This window comes from Condylura cristata, unplaced genomic scaffold (genome assembly GCF_000260355.1).
Source record: "Condylura cristata isolate star-nosed mole 26May11 unplaced genomic scaffold, ConCri1.0 scaffold00010, whole genome shotgun sequence".
In the NCBI taxonomy this organism is placed as follows: Eukaryota; Metazoa; Chordata; class Mammalia; order Eulipotyphla; family Talpidae; genus Condylura; species Condylura cristata.
In genome coordinates this window covers 9,940,319-9,954,491 of record NW_004567111.1, presented here as the reverse complement: position 1 = coordinate 9,954,491, position 14,173 = coordinate 9,940,319, and the positions used below count along the sequence as shown (strand labels likewise).

Genomic DNA, 14,173 nt, shown 5'->3' with positions numbered 1-14,173 from the left:
GGGTCAGGAGAGGTCTGCCGAGCCATGCGTTTCACCTCCTGTCCGGGGATCAAACTTGCACTGAAGCGGAAACAACCAGCTTGCAGTGCTGCGTCCTAACCCCTTGTGCCACCAGGGAGGGCCGTTTATGGGTTTTTGTTATGATAGCATAAAAATACAAAGTTGGCTCAAAAACAGCTAAAATTTAGGTAATGCTATTAGATCTTGTTATTTTTACAGTAGAGTTAATGTAAGGTGATGGCAAACAGACTTTTGAGCCAATAGTGTTGATATTTTAAAATTTTAATTCTGATAAAATTACATAAGGAAGGAATTACGGTAGTTACTAATTAATTCTGGAAATCGAGTGTTTTAAATCATTACTCCTCCTCATTTTGATAAAATTGTAGATAGATCACAATCAAGCCTGACATTTTATCCTGCAAGAGGTTCATGTCCATAATTGTCGTCCATAGTTTTCAGAGGTGATAGTAACTTGTATTAAGTGAGGGCCTGGAATGTAGCCCCCGAATAAAGAGTACTACTTTGTTGTTTATTTAATTCGGAAGTGATACTGCAAGGGAGTTTCCCTCTTTTGTTTTGTTTTAGATTTTGATTTATGGTTGCTTGCATTGGGAATAGCATGACTATCGTCTTGACAATGAAGAAATTTTACATTCACGGGTATAATACAATGTAAATCTCATTTTCTAAATTTCTCACTAGCTATTAACTCACCTTATGTTTGGCCCTGTTTAAAAGAATGCCTCCTCTTCATGTGAAAGTGACTTCACTTAAACAACTAGCTATTTTTCTTTGCCATTTCTGTCAAAGCTTAAGGAAATTGATGTTTTATTAAAGTCAAAGTTCGGTAAGTATTTATAGCTTGTAGTTGGATTTAATGGTATAAAACATTTAGCACTTTTAGTGACCACCCTTGTTATGTGGAAGATATATATTTATAATTATGTATATACAGTAATTTGAAGATCTAGATTTATCTTTTGAAATGGTGTTATGGAAGAAATGTAAAGCTGTCCCAATTTGTCCTAAGACCAAAGCATCTTAGGGTCACCAACCAGTAGTACTTACAATTCTGTTGACAGAGCACAAATTACAGTATCTCTTATTAGAGAATTAATGGTGATTATGATGGAAATTTTGGTTTCAGATGTTTCCTGTACTCTACCGAAGAAATAAAAATTTAGGAGTAGCTATTGCACATGATCATGAGAGCAGAATCTTTTTATTGTCTCCTCCTAATAGAAGACAGAGACAGGCAAGTAGAATACTCCCAACACCAGATCAGTTGTTAGATTCTAGGATTACCCCTGTAGCAAGCCCCATTCTTTTCACAAAGCCTTGTGTGTTTTCTAATTTAAATAGGTTACCAATGGGATCTGTTTTCTCCTGCTACCTAAGGGTAGTTATGAATGAATGACCACAGAGAAAGATTCTGAAAATCAATACAGATGACTAGCTATATGTTGATAAAGACAATAATAACAATAACATGATTAGGGAACATTTTCAATACTGCTCTGGGACATGAATAAATGCCTATTTGTATGTCATTAAAAATTTAAATGATTCTTCATACTCTTCTCCCACTGTATTAGTATTCACAGATGTTCACCTAATGGTCTATTTCTGAAAGTTTAAGAAAACTTACTAAATTAGTTTTTGATGTTATTTTCTAAAACAGGAAATAAACACTTACATACTGTTTCACAAGACAAATCAGACTAAACATGTAACTAAATAGTGTAAATGAGCTATCAGTTCTAATTTTACAGGGTTGAATTACTGGTTTCTCCTACGTCTTGGTTTTATGTTTTTTTGTTTTGTTTTGTTTTTCTTTTAAAAAGTCATAACCTTTCCTCTTACCTCCTCATTTCACAAATACAGACAGTGGAAACCATCAGGCTAGTTTAATGATCTCAAAGCTCCAAAATACAGAATTTACTAGCCCAGCCTAGAATCCATGGTCTTTCTTTATTTGTTTAATTTCTCAAAGCCAACCTCATATCTGAGTTTCAGTTTCCTTTGGTCTAATAAATGTGTTGTTGTAACAGGAAATGTGGAGAATTGCCCATTATAAAGAATGGATAATGAATGACTGAATCCTTAAAATACAAGAGCTCTCACTCAAACTCTACAGTGTGTGTGTGAGGGATATGATCCCAACATGTCTTAGACCAATTATTTAACTTCATGACTTACTCCATCTGACAGACTTCGTTTTGTCCCATGTTGCCACCATATCACGTAGGTCAGACTATCTATTTATATAAAAATTTTCTCATGACTCCATAAAACTTCGCATCTGCAGGCCCTTCCCAACCTCAGTAATGACTACTACTTTCTTCAAGTATCAAAATGACGTCTACATTAAGTTTTTCTTGGTCTCTCCTTCTTGCCAAAATGTTAGCTGCTTACTTATCTTTGTGGAAGCCTGGGAATTACTGTCTTGATTATCATACTGCATGGTAGTTTATTCTTTGTGTTTGAAATTGATTTCTTGTTGTTCTTTGAGAACCTCGAGTACACAGAAGTGTGTCACTTCCCCCAAAACCTGGAAATGAGCAAAGTGCTTCACACGTATTAGGCATTTAATAAAGATAGCAAGAAAAGGGGGTGACTGGAAGAGACACGTATTCTGATGCTACTGCAGACAAAGAATGTCCTCCTTTTTCAGTTTTCTGAAGGGCAAAAAATACAAGTTTGTTCAACGATTCAAAGAAAGGCACAAGAAAAAAAAAAAAAGAAAGAAAGAAAAAGAAATGGCCAGACCTACTGCTTCACTAGATAAAACTTTATCTAACCTCCATTTACTATTCAGTGTGTAAGCAAAAAAATAGAGTGCTTTGTGATGAGACCGGTTAATGTAATGGAGCTGAACTAGTCCCGATAATGAGGTTTATGCTCCTGCTGCGTTGACCAGCTTTCATGCATGAAAACTCTGTGAGGCACAAGCATCTAATCGTAAATGCATTTTATTAATGCCTTTAAGTAATAAAAGCATAAGATTCATGCTCGTTAAAACACCAAGACCTGAGCAGTTCTACCACTGAATTGCAATATTTAAAAACAAAAACAAAAACAAAAAAAACTTAACATTTCCTTGGATAAATTTTAATTTTCAATTCAAATAGGAAAAATGTATTTATTGAATGATGCCAGGTAAGATAAATATCATTGTTATCATTGTCTTTTTTTAAGATTGATTTATTTATACATCTAAGAACTGGGGTATGGGTCAGAGGTGTGGGGTGAGGATGAGGGCTCCCCAGATACAGAGTGGGAAGCAGAACAGGTGGACTGACTGAAAAACACTGTTGAGGGGATCAGCAGTGAGACAGGAGAGTCTGCTGTGCTGTGGGGCAGGGATCAGCTCCCTGACTGGGGATGGAATTCCTGGTTCAGTGGCTGCAGATAGCTTCACAGTGCTGAGACCTTGTGACACCAGGGAGGGCCTGTCATTGTCTTTGATATCTGATTACTTGAAGAACAGCTCCTTCATGAAGAGAATGAAGAGGAGCATGTTCTTTTACTTTAATGCAGTTCATCCTGAGAACTGTTTAATGGCATGTGAATAATTTCATCCATTTGCTCTTATAATTCACAATTTTCCCAGTGACATCTTGATCATCTAGAAAGTATGTTGGTTTCAGTTAGAAAGAACATCCAAAAGTACACCTCTATCTTTCTTTAAAATGATCTTATTCACAATTGCTAGGTAACAAACATGACCTCGGTGACTTGTCTCACAAAAGAAATGGCCACTTTCACTGTGTCTCACTTTCACTGTGTCACAGTAGGCAGTTTAGGCATATTATACTATTACACATTTAGAAATATCCTTCTAGAGTGAAAAAAAAAAAGATTGATAGCATACTTTCTTTCTTCCTTTTTTTAAAGGTTTATTTATTCATATAGAACTGGGGTATAAGCCAGAGTTACAAGGCCAGTGAGTGGCTTCACCAGAGACAGAGTTGGGAGCAGAACAGGCTGATCAACAAAGTACACTGCTGAGGGGAGCAGAGGACAGTCAGGAAAGGTCTGCTGCGCCATGTGGATCACCTCAGGGTCCGGGGAATGACTCCCACTAAAGTGGCTGAATCTAGCTTGCAGTGCTGCATCCTAACCTGTTGTACCACCAGGGAGGGCCCACATACTTATTTTCTTAATCTGAGTAGATGTATCTTCCCTGACAAGTCATACTCAATGATTCTCCAGGCTACACCAACATTGTAGAAGCCCCTGGCATATTCCACCATTTCTAAGAACTACCTTGAAATCTGAAGTAATGTCATGGCCATAACAAAATCAGATTTTACTTCTGAAGAGAGAGGATACAAATGGGACACAGGAATCAATTCTGTACAAGTACATTAAAAGTGGAGTTATGACCACAAATAGAATTATGACCATTTTCTACCAATTAAGTCATAGACTCAATTATAGGAAGTGGCATGGGGAGAGGACTTTCTATTTCCCTCCGCCATGAACATAAGCTGTGGTTCAGTGACTGAGGCGCCCATTGAGAATAGGGGTCTTTCTTCCTGTTCATCATTACTTTGTCTAGAAACAACTGTACAGTATGAAGTTGTTTTTTTTTTTAAAGATTCATTTATGGTCCTCTCTGGTGGTGGGAGCACAATGGGTTAGGACCCAGCACTGCAAGCTAGCAGCAGCCACTTCAGTGCAAATTCGATCCCTAGTCTGGGAGCTGACCCACATGGCACAGCAGACCTTTCCTGTCTCCCCACTGCTCCCCCCAGCAGTGCACTTGGCCAATCTGCCTGTTCTGCTTCCCACTCTGTCTCTGGTGAACCCTCTCACCCCCAACTGTGGCCTGTACGCCAGTTCTGTATGTATAAATAAATAAATAAACAAGGATGTAAGATAGTGATTTGTCATTAGTGTTGTTGTTCTTTGTTTGTTTGTTCTTAAGTATAGATTTTGTCCATTAGGTCTGGTCAAATAGTTTCCCCACCACCAGCCCAAAATTCTTATTATCAGATTTGCCAGGACCTAGAGCTATCCATTTCAAATAAATTTTACAACCCAGTTATTTTTAAATAACTTTTTAAAAAGTTTGAAAACTCTTTGTGCCTTTAACAAATTGTAGTTAGAGGATTTATCCTAAAATCTTTTCTCATAAATTTTGAAAGGGGATTCTAATTATTACTAAAATATTTAAGGCAGAATATGCCCTCTTAAAAATAATTCTTTTTCTCAGGCTATATAACTAAGCAGTGTTTCCAGCATCATACAAGTTGCTTTCTGGTGTATTTTATGCCACTCTATAAAACAAGATGTCCCTACTATGTCTACAGCTATGAAATCCCAAACATTTTAGAGCTAAAGTTTTATAAAAGTTTCGAAGAATCAGCTATGAAAATTGTATGGTAGGCTTATTTGCATTGGGTACCAGGGAGAATATTTTTAGCTCAGAGCTATTTTAGACATGACTGGGTAAAGTGAACTCCCTTCCTACCTCAAGAGCATGCATACATTTCTACAATAAATAATGAAGAATGAAAATGGTATGAAGAATAATGCTGCATTTGGAATTAGCTCTTTTTCTCTAAGCTCTTTGAAGGGAGGTTAATGTGTAAAAGGGCATTCCTATTCATGGCAGCCTGAATGCTGATAAATAATACATAATGCTGGCTATTATCACCTAATTTCAATATTTATTGAAAACTGCCATTTCAGAGCGATCAAAGCACAACAAGAATTGAGCTGTTATCTGCATTTTTGTAAATTTTCCATAAATACTGAATTTCAGTCATGATAATTAGAATAATTTATTATTAACTTCCTGGAGTCTCCAAACATATGGAAAATGATTCCAATTCTACATCATGAGATTATTTTCCTCATATATCTATCATAATGTCAATCCAAATCAGAGAATAAATTATTCAATGAGAGAAGTAAAAAAAAAATCCTAGAGAAGGCTGTTTCTGAGAAAAATTTGTAAAGTTATATAAACTTGTATTTGATAACATCACATTTTCCCATACCTGTCATTTCATGGTACCTCTTGCCTCAAAGGCAAACATATACATCTTCTTAGAGGTTATGTTTTTCTGATAGTGCTGGACATAGCACTAGAGACCCTCTTAGATGGAAATACAGTCATTCTCCTAACAAAATACACCCACCTAATCAGTGAAATGATATTGTTACTTACTCCAGCCATACATGACACACTCAAGGTGTCTATAAAAAGTAGTAATTACCAGATACAATTTTTCACACATTCTTTGTCATAAATTAGTTCACGGTAGAAAAGATGGATACACAGTAATGTGTTCTGTAATACAAATAATAGCTATAATACAAATAATAACAAGTAACATACTACCAGGACCTCTTTCATTATTTAGTACTTTATTAATTTTTTTCTTAGTTTTTAAATGTATTTTTTTCCCTTACATCATTGCTACTTTTTGGTCAATATATGATTTCTCCCCTCAGGTCACAATGGTTCTTCCAACCTCCCACCCCATCACACACAGTCCTCACCATATCGCCTTGTGCTTACTCCTCATAGGTACTATCAATAAGTCCAAAAGGAGAAATTGAGAAACAACACAAGTAAGTGCTAAGTAGTTATTGCCAAAGAAAGGTTATTTATCTTTATCTCTGCGATTCCAGTAACTGACTAAGAAAGGCTTCCTAGAGACAAAGAGCCCGAGTTAGACTTCAGTATGTCTAGGGGTTCAGTATGTCTAGGAGATTTGGGGCAGAGAACTCACCTTGCTGCTCCTGTTTATAATTGAGATGGTAGGTTACAAGAAAAGATGGGACAGTCACAGTCAAAGGTGTCTAAGTTTTGTCCCTAGGTCTGTGCTCATTTGTTGACTGATCTCACCTGGGCCTCCCTCATCTTCCACTTCCTCAGCAATGAAAGGGATGTGGGAGAAACACAGAGAGACACGATCACTGCAATTGCCTTTTCAAGTTCCTCCCTCTTTGTCCCAGGTACTCATGTTACCCTATACAAACTGCAAGTTCTCATTATAGACCTGCATTTCTGATAGGATTATGTTTTCCAAAATAAATTTAGCTCTACAGAGGGCAAAATGTTTAGGTGAAAAATGAGTTTTTAGTAATCTACACACATCTAATAGGAGTTATTTCATTAAATATGGAAGCTAAAATGACATAATGGTAATGCTTTTCTCTTGAAAATGGTCTTGTAATTAAATCTGCAAAAATTATTTTATATATACAATTACTTCCAATTTACATTACAGGGAGCAGAGTCCAGTGATGGAAGGAGCTTTCTGCTCATCCTGGAGCTGACTTGCAGCTGGATGCTAAGTTCTCCCTTCTGATTCCAAGTCCACTGTTCATGTTCCACAAGCTTGTTTTATGTTGACAATCGGGACTTACTGATATAGACAATTTTACAAATTATAGAAGTACCCTATCTTAAATGATGCTAGAGAGACAATAGTTATTAAATCAAATGCATTGATCACTTAAGCTACCAAGAGAGATGCTTGTTTTTCTAGCTGTGTGTGAAGTATAAGAAAGAAAGCATAGGATTTTCTGTGTCTCTATTTTTCCAGAATATGTAGTGAGGTGCCCTGGAAGAAACCCATAGCAGTGAACACAAAAGGAGCCTGGCCTAAGATATTTCTTATTTATTTACATTTTCAATCCAGATTGATCTTTTCTAGGCTTTAAGGAGCAAGATAACCTTCCTGAACATACCTTTAATATTAACCTATTCAGAGCAGCATTATCAAAGTGTGTCCTCTGAGACTCTAAAAATATTTTTAAAAAACTAAAAAGGCAATAAAGTAGACTCTGTAGTCTTTTTTTTTTTTAAGATTTATTTATTCATACAGAACTGGGGTACAAGCCAGAGATGCGGAGGGTGAGAGGATTCATCAAGGACAGAGTGGGGAGCAGAACAGGAAGATTGTCAAAGTGAACTGCTGAGGGGAGCAGTGGGTGGGTCAGGCCATGTGGATCTTCTCAGGGGCAGGTGGGGATTGAACTCATGAGGAAGTGGCTTAAGCTTCTTAGTGCAGTGCTTTAACCTGCTGTGCCACCAAGGAGGGCTTGACTCTGTAGTCTTAAATATGTTAATGGTAGTCACTTTAAGTTGCAAGGTGTATAAAGGATATGAGGATAGCAACATTTCCCAAACTTCTTTGACTAAGAAAAACTTACCTAACCAACCACATTTCCACTCCAAAGGCAAGTAAAAACAAATGAAACACCTCATGTGGATAAAGATTGACTTTCTCCTCCTAAAAAGAAGGACCTTGAAGAATAAAGAGGGAAAACTAAACTTATGGGGAAAAAATATATTGACAACTCAGGGTTTTTGTATAAAACTTTATACCGGGGCTCTTTTTAATAAATGGCAGCTACAGGTATAAGAGGAAGTGGTTTTTAATATTTTTAGTTTTCTGCTAATGGTCTGCAATCAGCAGTGGCACTTTGAAATCAAATATGCTTACTGAAGAAGGCTGGAGCATACCTTGGAAGTGTGCATTGGTCAGGAGAAGGGGCTGGGAAGATCTGGGAGGTATAATTATTAATGAAAACCAGACTGCAGTGATTTATGAACACACTAATAGACTTTCTGTACTCAAACATGGAGTCAAACTAACTCGGAATTTATTCTATAACATTGCTGATTGTCATTCATTATATTTTTGAAAGTATGTTTTTGAACTACCACAATCCAAACCCATAATGTTATCAATAATGTTGGATATTATTATGCAAAGGATTGTATTTGATGACTCAAATGTTCAAAATACTTTAAAGATGAAGTTTTTCATAAAAAAATGCCAAGACGGAAAAACTTCAAATACCCTCCTAAATCCTTTGACCGAATAGACTAGCTTGAAGATATATAAAGCATTAACTATAGTATTAAGGTATTAAATGTAGTAGTATATTTAAAACTATATTAATATAGTATATAAAGATAGTATGTATCTTTAAATATAGGAAGTACAAGAAGATTAAAAAAGCACAACATAAGGTTGAAAGGTTAACTTTGTTTTAATGCCATAAAAAAGAAAGTAGACAACATATTAATAATGATCAAACAGTGCAAATAAAATAATTAATATATTCCATATAGAGGCCTATATTTGCAATTATATAAGAGGCAGGATAACGGGCAGGATGTGTGAATTGACAGTGAGTCCAAATAAGTAGAAAATGTACATAATGCTTACAATTTAAATAGTGGAGTTACAAAGTACTGATAAATCTCTTTGAACTGGTTAATCTTAAAATACTCTTAAATGCACCTAAACCAAGTAAAAAATAAAAAACTGAATTTGTCATAGTCTTTGAAATGATGGTACTGAAATTTTTCCTATTATGGTCAATAGATGACAGAAACTACTCTGAAAACAAATACACATTAAGTGTTCAATTCAATGTTCCTTACAAAGGAAAAAATAAATAAAGTCACATTTAATTTAACAAAGTAATATCAACCAAATAAAGGAAACACTAGAAAAAGAGAAAAAGTGCCAGGAAATAAATCCAGAAACCAGGTTTTTAAAAGCACAGAATTTACAATAGGCTCCACAGTAGCCTACCAGTAGGGAAGAAGGTTGAGGGTGAGGAAGTCACATTAATATCAAAAGAAGAAATTAGAGAATAAATTGAAATGAAGCCCTGGCCTTTCGCCTATCCAACTGGAGATCACCACAGCATAACTTCTGATTCCACCAAAACCTATTCTAGTTTCAGACCTCCCAATCCAGTGTATTTTCGTTTTGACGCCATTATTCTTACGGTTGCTCAATCCCGTAACATAAGAGTAATAATTGACTCACTTTTCCCCCCTTAATATCCCAACCCTTAGTACATTGAACTAAATGGACTCAGTCTCTGAAGAACAGCACGCACTGATCTACTTCTTATTACTCCTCTTATCGCTCTCCTCAAAGACTATAGTCTCACAGCAGGCTGGCTGCAATTTCTTCCACTTATCTTATCACATCGAGTATTGACTTCTAGAATTCATTCTCCACATAGAAGCCGGTGGCATCATTTTAAGCAGCAATTCACAATCCAACTTTCAGCTCCTTTAGCTCTTCTGTCCATTCTAAGCTTTTTTTTTCATCACCACACCAGAACCTTACCGTCGATATCTAGTTTTCAGGTTTCAGTTTAATCATTTTCCATTCGCCATTTTCCAGGGTTTTTATTTCTCATACTTGATTTTTTTTTCTTGTAACATCATGTAAGAACCTTATGGTTTTATTTGCTGCTAAATTGCTTATTCAGTTCTCTGCCTCTTTCTCACCATTTGAAATTCTCCAGAATGATTAGCCATACATTTTCACAATTGCATCCATAATTAAGAAATCAAAAGCATTTACTATATTCTCTTAAATTCTGTATATCTTAATATGTATTCTAAATTCTATCTTAAAAATTACAGTGATTGGTAGTGAGAAGCAAGTATTACAATCACTAACTTTTTAAGCATTTATAAATTTGCAAAAATAAATTTTACATGCAAACTATAGAGAATATATAGTCCATAGTCACTTAAATTAAAATAACACCCCTCCCTTCTCTGGAAGGAGCTGCAAGACAAGTAACTTCTTGTGAAGTGTACCATTACCAATTCAGTTCTCTCCTGGGGAGACAGGGGATGCCATTATGAAATTAATGGAAATTTCTCAAGCAAATGGCTCATCAGTGGAATAAAGAACAAAAGCTAGGCATTCTGTATGATTTGGGGTCCTATCTGGCTTACTAAGTAAATCTATATCAAGGTAAATTTCCATGGAAATCCTGATTTCACCATGACTACATTATTGCTATTGTATTCCCTTCAGGCTAAAGTAGTTTTCTTTTCCTCAGAAATGATTGCCAGAGATGAGCTGATCACTAATAAGCTAAAGATAATTACAAGGAAAGACCAAAAATAAAATGGCTTTGTTACTTTGACACCCTGTCTCCCACCACCCATGCTTCCTATTAGTGACTATGATCTGATGAAGCATGGAAGTAAAAAGTAAATAATCTAACTCTTCCTAATATTATTGAGGCTCAAGGATAGCATGATTAATTAAAGACACTAGTGATTAAAAAGAGGTCATTTTAATTTCCCTTTCCTTATTTTATTCCTAGAGTTTTGTAAGAAGTGTTTGGTGTTTTCAACTTACCTATTAATAGAGATGCTTCTGATGTACTAAGTCCAGATTGAGTTGTCAGAAACTGTGAAAAAGAAAGTTAAAAAGCAAAGAACTATAACAAAATAAAGTTTAATATTCACGTCCTCTATAAGTACTTTGACCACATGCATGTCATCACTGGCAGTAACCCTGTAAAAGACAGGTGTTGTTAATGTATGTCACTATACAAATATTAGGTATAATTTTGATCATAGAAACATCATTTGTACTAGTAATGCCATTAAGGTATAGACAAACGTATATTTTTAGTATTCAAGAATAAATTCAATCACATTTATGTTAAAGAAAGAACATTTTGTTAAAACAGTCCCTTTATAAAGAACATGCACACGTAATTGCAAATCGATGATCAATTTCTTAAACTAATTCATACACTTCATATCTTAAAAAATAAAATACGTACGGAACATCTTGTCAAGCATTTGTGAATCATGTTTTGCTCTGTCAATAAATGCATTAAGCACACAGATCATAAGCTGAGAATTGGTAGTAAAGATTGCTTTTGACAAATTACTAATAACTACCATGGCTTGCTTATTTATTTTAATGTGGCATATTTCATTTTAATGTCATACTGAATTTCCTCATAGCCCTGATAAAAAATGGCATCTTCATTATGAATACCAACATACTCACATGTACTGAAAAACATTTATAATTTGAAGTGTAACCATAAACTTCGAATATAAATATTTGCTATCTAAACCATCTTATGAAATAACTTTCCATTATTTATAGATTGATATAGTCTTTGCAAATTTATTTATGTACTTATTTAAATCTATCAGTGTAGTTATATACTTACTTAAATCTAGCAATTGAGTTAACTTCATAACACATCTGTTTTATGATAGCATACAGATGATCAAAATAAGATTTTTTTTCTCAAGTAATTTCAATTCAGTAGTGCAAGTGAGTCATATACAGCTGACCCTTATACAACTTGGGCGTTAGGTTTACTGACCCTCTCAAGCTATCAAAAATCCTTGTATAATTTGTAACTACCTAAAATTTAGCAGTCACCAGCTGTTGACTAAAAGTCTCACAAATACATTGATCAGCACGTGTTTTATACGTTATATATAATTTGTATATGTGTATTATATGTGCATAGTGCATTTATTGACATATGTATTACATTATTATATGATTATTAGATGATTAGAGAAAGATGATTTTAAGAAAAGATCAGAAAAAATATATTTGTAGAACTGTATTTCTCAATACCATAAGTTTATGTTGTCTCTTTGCAAGAAGATCTGCATATAAGTGGACCCTCACAGTTTAAATCCCCCCTCATCCAGAATTAACTGTATAAAATTCTAAATTATAAGATATTAAAGATAGTAATCATAGTGGGTCATCAAATGCAGGAGAGAAGCCTGGATGAAATCTCAGCTAGGTAGACTGATGCTCCTTATCAAGCTCAAGCCTTAACTATCAGAATAATTAAATATTCCGGCCCAGTCTTATAATTCCACAGACTCAGCTAATGTCAAATTACCATCTCACCACTGATTTCTGTCTGAAGCCAGGAAGCATTTACTTGGAAGGTGGATTGCAATCAAGTTCATGTTCTCTGACCTTTTCTTATCGCCACTTACTAACAGCTGCTTGGGTCCAGAGAATGAAATTGGAAGAAAGGGTAAAAAAAAAATAAAGTACAATTTTGCATAACGAAAGATTTACTTACATCAGGCAGTGGCCCTCTCTGGGTGACTTAGAAGTCCAGAGCTGTCTCCTCTTTGGGTTCCTTGCAGCTCCTTCTCTGCTAGGATGTTAGAGACTTTGATGCAGCCTGGGGTGTCCGAATTCCAACCTTCTGTTACAGTCACCTCCAGTGCTAATTTCTTTAAGAAGAACCTCTTTTAGTAAAGTTAAATTCAGTGTTTTCTCTGGTAAAGTACACAGAAAACAGGATTGGACTTTGGCCTCAAAGTTCAAAGTTGAAACATCACTCTTGTTCTCTCTTGTCCAGTTCTCATTTAGTGAAGCACCTCACTCCTGGTGTGCTCTTTCCTCACTTCCCAGCTTAACTCATCCTCTAATTCCGTAGACTTTTCTAGAGCCTGTGTCCCAGACAAGTCCCTGCCTAATCCAGCATTTATCAGCTCTGCATTCACCTGCAGCAGCCTTTAACTGAGAGTTCCCCTCTTGGCCCTGTGCCCTTTCTTGTTTATTCTCACCCTTTTAGGTGCTTCTCTGTGTGCCCTGAGGTGGTTTGCCCCTTTCCAGCCCTCTGGCTTCTCTGGGTGGGGGAGTAGACACAATGCTATTTGCACTCCCTGCTGCGAACCCTGGTGGGCTGTAGGTTGCTGGGGCTCCTCCCTCCCTGCAGGCTGGAGTCACCATTCTGCCTTCTGAGAATCACTCTGCTTCTTGTTCAGGATGAGGGGTAATTACTGCCCTCTGTTAGCAGATACCAGATGGTTTCATGTTTCTGGGTTTCCTGCAAACTTCCCTACAACTTTGCAAAACACGCCCCTATCAAAATATTCTTAATGAACCCTTTTAGGTGTGCTTTTTATTTCCTCTGGGGACCTTGATGTTATGCTTGGATTAAAGTGGGGGATGCTCCCTACCCCCATTAATGTCAACTCTTCTCTTTAATCCTCCTCCTAGTCTTGTCAGACATGATAATAAACTGTGCTGCTATTCAGTCTTGAAGTGGATGAGGGTAATGAGCGAATAATGCTGGCAGAACTAGTTTCATAACTCTTAAAATACTTTGCAGAGTGATTTCGCATCTGAATGAGAACATGACAAGAGAGAAAAAGAGTGACATTTCAATATCCTGTAAAAGTTGTTATGGATTGAAGTTTGGGGGTGTGGTGGGGGGCTGATGAAAGTTTCAAGCATAGAAATAGGAAGAATAATACAAAATCTAAAACAACTTTTATACTCATTTTGTATTCCTTATCATCATTTATTACCCTAATGTTGGAAAATTTAAAAACAAATTAAATGAGATAATTTTTTTT

The 14,173-nt window shown here is 35.9% G+C and overlaps 1 protein-coding gene and 1 long non-coding RNA gene across 4 annotated transcripts in view; one reads left to right on the top strand and one right to left on the bottom strand.

Moving 5' to 3' along the window:
- LOC105853485 overlaps nucleotides 1-13,525 on the bottom strand; it is a 31,371-nt gene extending 17,846 nt beyond the window's left edge. For all 3 annotated transcript variants that reach the window (XR_001145336.1, XR_001145337.1, XR_001145338.1), the window contains exons 1-2: nucleotides 12,886-13,525; nucleotides 11,163-11,214 (exon numbers count right to left, since the gene is read on the bottom strand). This is a non-coding gene — a long non-coding RNA (uncharacterized LOC105853485). The remainder of the gene's footprint in view (nucleotides 1-11,162; nucleotides 11,215-12,885) is intronic.
- Nucleotides 1-14,173, top strand: part of GPC5 (glypican 5) — a 1,027,138-nt gene that overhangs the window by 853,705 nt on the left and 159,260 nt on the right. The gene's annotated exons all lie outside the window — the stretch shown is intronic.